The following is a 7740-nucleotide window of genomic DNA, read 5'->3' as shown; positions in this document are numbered from 1 at the left end:
GTTTGTGCCCAGTGTGTTAAGTTGGACAGAATCAGGGTTTTGCCGGGGGTGGGGGAGCGGGGTGGTGGTCCCAGGAAGAAGAAAGCGAGGTGTGTATGGATGCCATAGGGACAGGTAGACAGCATGAAATCTAAGCTGGACAGGAGGGTAGTGAGGCTATAAGGGCGACAGGAACAGTGAAAAAGTAGGTTGGAGGTCATAATAAGGTCAAAGAATGGTTCAAATGGGGTAATTAGGAAAGGGAAAGACGAGTTGGGCAGGGAACAGAACGCTTGAGATATAAAGAGCAGAGGTGGTGCTGTTTAGAGGTAAAAAAAAAGTCGGGGGGGGGGGGTACCCACATGACCAAACTCCAAGGCAGGGTGGAGGGAGAAATGGTTGCAGTGTAAGGTCTGGGGTTCCAGATAGATCCTTATTCCGCAAGGCTGCTAAATTCCCCAGAAAACGTCAACAAGGATGGGGTGGGGTGGGGTGGAGGTGGAGGACCGTGATTCCCACGCCAGAATCTCTGGGAATGAGAGGGAATACGCAAGACATGCTGCTAAAGACAGCGGCAAGCAGGGGTGGCTGGTCTGATGGTGGTATAGCCCCAGCAGCTGGGTTGCAGGGGGCGGGGTGGCATGTGGATAAGTCTGCCGGGGAGGGGAGAACTAGTAAGATTCACCAGCGTGGGTGGACCTGTTCTGTTCTCAATTCCACGCTCTAGTATCTCAATAAGCTTCTTTCCCTCCCTTTGGCAGCTGAGAGGCCAATTAGGGTGAGGGATTGATTCAGGGTCACAGGGTCAGAAGGAAACCAAGGAACTGTCAGGACTTCTATTCCCTCTTCTCCACTACCCAAATACCAAGGCTGTTGTTTGGGAATATTTAAAAGAACATTTAAAATGCCCTTGTTTGTTTCTGCCTCTGCTCAACGCTTGTGCTGCCGCAGGACAGGGAGCTGGTAACCATGGCAGTGGAGCAGAGAGCGATGGTGAAGGGGTGGTTTTGAAATAGGGGTGAACTCCAGGCAGTGGGCACCCAGAGCTCACCCTCAAGGCCTCCCCGGAGCTCTTTGTTCATTCAGCTTACTTAGGAAGAGAGGCTGAATTCTTCCCAGCTGGGAAGCAAGCTTAGAAAGGGAAGGTTTTGCCAGACTCCCTAAGGAGAGGGTGGGTCCCCCGGAGCAGGTTTTGGGGGCTCTGCCTGAAAGCCTGGGTCAGCAGGGGACTCTGGGCACCCCAGCAGGCACAGGACAGCCTGTGATGGCAAATCAGGCAGCCCTGCAGCATCCTGGATACGGAGTTCTCACACCCCGGCAGTTCTCTCACTGCCCCTCCCTGGACAGGTGGCCACTCACGGGGGTGGCCCAGAGCCCTGGCCAAAAAAGGCAGCCAGGCGGAGCCCCCACAGGATGGTATCTGGTGCCAAGGGGGGAGAGGAAGAGGGAGGGAGGTGGGGGGAGGCTGTCACCTCTTCCACATTCCTGGATGGGGAGCCCCAAGAGCCTTTCTTTCCAGGACCAAGTGCCCCAAGTGGACGCAGGGCAAGGCAGGGCAGGGCAGGGCAGGGCAGGGCAAACCCAGGCCACAGCTCGGGTCCAGGGAAATCTCATGACTGCAGTGTTTTGCTGCAGCTTTCCCAGCTGCTTGGGGGCGGGAGGCGGCGTGGGGCGGTGGGGGCGAGGAGGAGGGAGGGGGAAGAGGAGGAGGGAAGTAAACAGGAGACCACAGAGAGAGCCAGTTCCCTGCGTTCAGAGAACACCCGCCGCCTCCGGTCCCCGGTGGGTGGCTGTATGTGTGGAAATGAAACCGGGAGGGGAAGAGGGAGAGAGGGAAGGGTAGGCACGCGCTTCTCGGCTGCCAGCCACCCACCTAGCTCTTCCCGCCCCTGCAGCCCACTCCCCTCGGGGCGAGCGGGCGGGAAGGAGACGTTCCCTACGCGCCCCCCACCCCCACCCCCAGCCCTACAAGTACGCGCCGCAGCTTTAGCTGTGAATCAGACACTGTCTCAGCAGCTCGTCACCTGCGCTCGGGAGGGGGGCCGGGGGTGGAGGGGGGTTCGCAAGCGGAAGGCCCAGCACCGGCCCGAGGGCGGGGTGACGCCCGGGGCCGCGAAGAAGGGGCGTCCACGCCCAGCACCTACACAGATCCAGACTGGGTCCCCGGGACGCCGGGCCGGAGAGGGGTGGGGCGGCGGCTTGGGGCACAACTTGAGCGGGACTTGGCAGCAGGGGAGGGGACGGGAGGGGGTGGGTGGGGGCGCGCCGCTCCGGGAGGCGCTGGGGCGCGGGGCTGGCGGGGCCCGCGGGGCAGGCTGCTGCCCGCCGCCTGCCCGCGCGGGGTTATGCGAGGTAACCGCGAGCGGGGAGGAGGGGGAGGCGGCGGGGGCCGCGGGCCGGGGTGTCTGGCGCTCGTTGGACAAAGAGATGATGAAACGTGAGCGCTATATTTACCAAGGGGGTGGAGACCGGGCGGGGGGGGGCGGTGGTAAAAAGGACAAACTGTTCCACAACAACCACAGGAAACACAGCCCTTCTGACTCACCGGGAGGCCCGCGCCGACCCCCTCACGGGCTGAGCCCCGAGGCAGGCGCGGGGCTGGAGGGCGCGGTGCCCCCGGGCGGCCCCCACCGGGGCGCCACGGCTCAGGGCGGGGTTGATTTAGATACAGAAAGACACCTTAGCTCCCAGGGCTGCGTGCGTGCGCACGTGTGCATGTGGCTTTTTGTGGGGCAGCGGGGAGCGCGGAGCGGCAGGAATGTTCCCTAAGCCCGCGGCCCCAGCAGCGCGGGAGAGACCGCCTGCAAACTCTGCGAGCAGGATTCCTGCAAAGTCATCTCCTCTCGCACAGCCCGGCCGGCCGGCCCGCCCCGCCCCGCCCCGCCCGCGGACAGCAGCACCCGCCTCCCTGCGCTCCCCGCGCTCCCGCCCGGCCCTGCGAGCGGCGCTCCGAGTTGGGGTGCGGTGCGGGCTATGTTTAGAAGCTGATGTCATCCCGACACCCTACTCCGCAGTGTTCCCAGGGGAGACCGCAGGGCAGGTTTTCCTCTTCCTCGTGGGCTGGGGGGATGGGGAAGGTGGCTCCACCCGCCCCGCAACCTCCGCCAACACACACACACACACACACACGCACCTATCTTACCCCGAAGAGTTAAAAAAGAAAAAAAAAAAAATGCAACCCGATAGAGTTATGAAACAGGGTGGTGGGGGCGGTACGCGCCAGCGGAGGGCGCAACCCCAAGGGCTGGGGCCTCACGGGGCGCACAGCTGGCCCCCGCCCACTTTCACCCCCGCCGGCCTTCCCCACCTCCCGCCAGGGTGCGGGGGCTAATTTCAAGGTTAGCTCACGTGGGCGCGGGCGCCCCGAGCTCCTTGCACGAGTTTGGGGCGGGTTCCTCATCCCCCAATCTAGGGCAGTTTGTTCAACTGCAGTAAAGGGAGCTAGATGTTCCAGCAGGGAAGGGATTTCTGAGAACTGGGGCTGTCCTCGGATGAACTCGGCTCCTCCGGCTGCTGCTGCGGCGGCCGCCTGCGGAAGACTTTTTAAAAGGGCGATGCCAGGCCGAGCGCGCAGCCCGCAAGTGGCTGCGCCGCCCGCCCGTCTGCTGCCCTCGCCGAGCGCCCGCCCCCGAGCGCGGGTGAGGCACGGTGCGCCGCGCAGGGCCTCTCCGCGCGCCGGGGGCTGCTAGCTAAACTTATCCTCCTGCATATGCATGAACGTGTGGCCTTTCTGCTCGGCGAAGGAGAGGCCTGGAGTTTTGCGGAAGGCTGCTAAGTGGAGCGAGAGCAAAGTAGGGCGTTGTGCAAGTTTCCGCGCGGGCCGAGCCCCCCTCCCTCTCCAGCCGCTGCGCGTTCGCTGACGTTATGGCCACGGGGGTTTCGGCAGATCGGGCTGTACCGGATTGTATTTCAAATCCAGAACACTGCCTTTGCTGGAAGCCCCGATCCCTTCAGCCCCGCCTCCCCCTCCCCAAATTCACCATCTTCCCCTGACTCCCCAGCTTTCACTATGATGAACGCTGCTTCGCCCCAGATACATGCTCTGTGCCTAGGTGGAGTCGCTGAAGCCAAAGGGCCTGGGTCCTGAAACAAGTCTGGATCCAGCCCCGAGTGAGGTCCGACACGTGATCCCCTCCCCCCAGCGGGCCATCTGTTCTCCTCCTTCCTTCCCGCCTGGAAGCTGGCAGCTCTGCCCAGCACCGTCCACGCCTCCCAGTAGGAAAGAGTGAGAAACGCCAGGGTTGGCGGAACCCACTACGTACGGAGTACTGCTCTAACCCAAACCTCCCTGGGCCTTGGGCAAAGATGACACTGGGCAATACGTATCTTAGATTAAGCCCCAGGTGATTAGCTCCACCCAGAGCGCGGAGGGGCGGCGGGGGGCGGGGGGGGGGGGACTCTGCCCCCGGGCTCAGTTTGGATTAAAATCTCCAGGGAAGGGTACTGGGAATGGGTTGCAATCGCCTAGAAATTCCTCGGCTGGGGCTAGGGTGGAAAATTTGCACAAGCTAGCTTGAAGGGGGAAAAAAGTGAGACCATGAAATTAAGAGGAAAAAAGGATTTAAGGGATTCTGGGCAAGTTTATATTGTGCCTGCTGGCCCATTAAGTACTGATTTCGGATATTCTGACCTTCACTGGGGGTGTGGAGGGAATGGGGTAACTGGTGATGGACCTTAATTAAGGAGGGTACACGATGTAAAGAGCACTGGGTATTATATAAGACCGATGAATCACTAAAGTCTACCTCTAAGACTAATAATACATTATATGTTAATTAATTGAATTTAAATTTTTAAAAAAGACCATAAAATAAAGACTTGTTTGTAGATGTACAGCAGAGGAGATGGTGTTTAAAGAACCCAAGTCTTGTTCTGTTTTTTCCCCTATGATTTTTTGGGAGGGGGGAGATGGCTAGAGTATTTGGAGTTTGTAAGGTACTATGGAGATATATTCATCTAATCCTGTTCATTCACAGATAAGGGAATCCCTCTAAGAGGTTGCCTAGGTCCTACTGCTCATCTCAGGCCGAGGAGGCCCCTTCTCTGCCCCAGGCTGGCCTAAACACTGCTCAAAAAAATCAGCTCACTGTAGGCACCACCTCTTCTGGAGGTGATAATGATAATAATTTTAGGATGCACAGAAAATAAGACTTCTAGCTACAAGTCCATAAGTGATTGTTCTTGAGAACTTGAATAATAAAGCCAAGCCTCAGACAGAATTTAGAGAGGAAAACACATACTTATAAACTAGAAGCACAGTCATAGTCTGAATTCCTGTGCTCCTCCCAGTTGGTTTGTGTGGATTTGAAATGTGTATTTACAAAGACTAAATTGGGGAGAAACAGACCTCTCATATTTATGTGGCATAATATATACTTTACTGGTAAATTATTCATTGTAATTAGAAATGATTCATATTAATTTGGGATAATTTACTTTGCCAGAATTTAATTGGGACAACTACATGCTGGCAAAACAGTGTAAGCTGATTTTAATCATAAAACTATTATAACGCACATCCCAATAGAGCAAAGAGAGCTTGTTGTTAGATTACACACAGAAAAAAATACTGATGTAGGAATTACTTGTGATTGATGCTATTTTGTGATATCATATAAATAATGTATGTATATATGCATACGTATTACATATTATATGTTATATAGGAATTACTTGTAATATATATAAAATAATATATAATTCGTTTTTAACATATTAAGTGTCATTGAGGATAGACTGTCATTTCTATACTCCCCCATGCCTAGCTCCCTGACTGAAACATAAGTATCTGAAGAAGGAATGAGTGGAAAAAGAGATAAAGGGGAAAGCATTCTATAATTCTAGGATTTCTGGGTTCTAAAAAGCTATTCTAAATCAAGTCAAGCAGCAGATACATTTATAAATATGTGAGAGAAACTCATGTGCATGAAATCTAGGTTTTTCTTTTATTACTTTATACCTGTGAAATGAATGAGTTGGAAAAATTCATGGTCTATGCCCAGTCCAAACCAAATTAAATTAAAGATAATTAATAAAAGAGAAGAGGGCAAGATGTAAGGGAGGCGAAAGTTTGTATTTTTAAAAAAACTTATGATGATTGATTCATTCAAGTCCCTGGATTTCAATGTCCAAGGAAAGATCAGACTTTCGTTCTCTTCTAGAACAATCCCAATGTTAATTAACTCTAAGGCTGTCCGGAGGTACCCAGTGCAATGCCCATTTGCAATGCAAGTTCAAGAGACTATATAGGCGGTGATCTAGAGACCCTGGAGAGATACCATTGGTTTTGGAAGCAAGCACAGGCAATTTCTAAATGATCATCTGTCCTTGGGGACAGAGTTTGTCCCAGAAAAATTATGAAGTAGGCAAACTCCCCTGTGCTTCAGTGAATTCTTTTCTAAAATTAAGGGGATTAGAATGCAAGAATTCTAAGACGGCATCACTTTCACATGCCATGATGTACCTACTTTTCCGTGCTGGTGATGGTGACAGTGATGGTGATGATAACATTGGTGGTTGACTGCCACCCCTTTTCCAAACTTCACTTTTCCATATAGTCAACCTACTGCTGTATCTTCCTGTATCACTTCAAAAGCAAAGTCAAAATAAACTATACTGGCCTTCAAACTGGGAGTGTTAATTTGGACCTTTAGAGACCAGGAAACTGGTGTGAGTAATGTTCCCAACCCTTGACCAAGGCTAATAGCCAGTGAGGGCCATGGTTGGACCTCAGTGGATCTGTATCACTAAGAGGCAGGTACCTCTCATACCCAATTAGGAAAATCAGTGTATTTTTAACCAGTTGTGCTGATGGTTTGCCTCCTGCAAGAGGCATTAGCCCTAGATTCTTTTCTCAGCTCTCAAGATGGAAAACAACCCATCATTCATTCAGAGGGAGGGGCAAACTGAGTTAATCAGACTCCAGGACCCATGCTAATCATTGATCAGGTAATGCCACAATATTCAATATCTAAGGATCTCTGGCTCCTTCCAGTTCTTAAGAATCTGTCTAGCACAGTTAATATTTCACAAAATCGAAGAGCCCAGTTGTTTTAAAGCCCAAAGGGCTTCGAATCATTAGATTTATGGTTTCAATTGAGCTCTGTCACTATCTACCCGATAAGATAGACAAGTCACTTCTATACATCTCAGTCTTGGCGTTTGTAAAGTGAGGGAAGAGGAACAAACCCTGAAGTCACATCTAAGGGTCTATGGAAAGAAAATGGTGTTTTTAAAAAGAGTCATACAAATTTTTGTCTGCATTTAATTGAAGATGGGTTACAGTAGCTTCAAAACAAAACTAAAATAACTTACCTAGAATAAACTGCACTAAGGAACGAGAGGAATGAAAAGGTATCCCAAAAGCAAAGATGGGGTATTTTGTGTAAGAATAGTGAGATAGTAAAAAAGGCCTTTTTTTTTTTTTTTTTAGATTTTATTTGTTCATTTATGAGAGAGACAGAGAGGCAGAGACACAGGAAGAGGGAGAAACAGGCTCCATGCAGGGAGCCTGACCTGGGACTTGATCCCTGGTCTCCAGGATCACACCCTGAGCCGGAGACAGAGGCTCAGCCACTGAGCCACCCAGGCATCCCAAGAATTTGGTTTAAACAGAACTTTTGTCAGCCCTACATTTTTCATATGAATTGGTCATAGTCAATGCATTGGCTTGAAGGATCATTAATAGGTTTTTAAAAAAAAATTTTATTTATTTATTCATGAGAAACACACACAGAGAGAGGCAGAGACACAGGCAGAGGG

This window comes from Vulpes vulpes, chromosome 1, assembly GCF_048418805.1.
Source record: "Vulpes vulpes isolate BD-2025 chromosome 1, VulVul3, whole genome shotgun sequence".
Taxonomy (NCBI): domain Eukaryota; kingdom Metazoa; phylum Chordata; class Mammalia; order Carnivora; family Canidae; genus Vulpes; species Vulpes vulpes.
The sequence above is the reverse complement of the archived record's forward strand: the minus strand, read 5'-3'. Positions refer to the sequence as shown.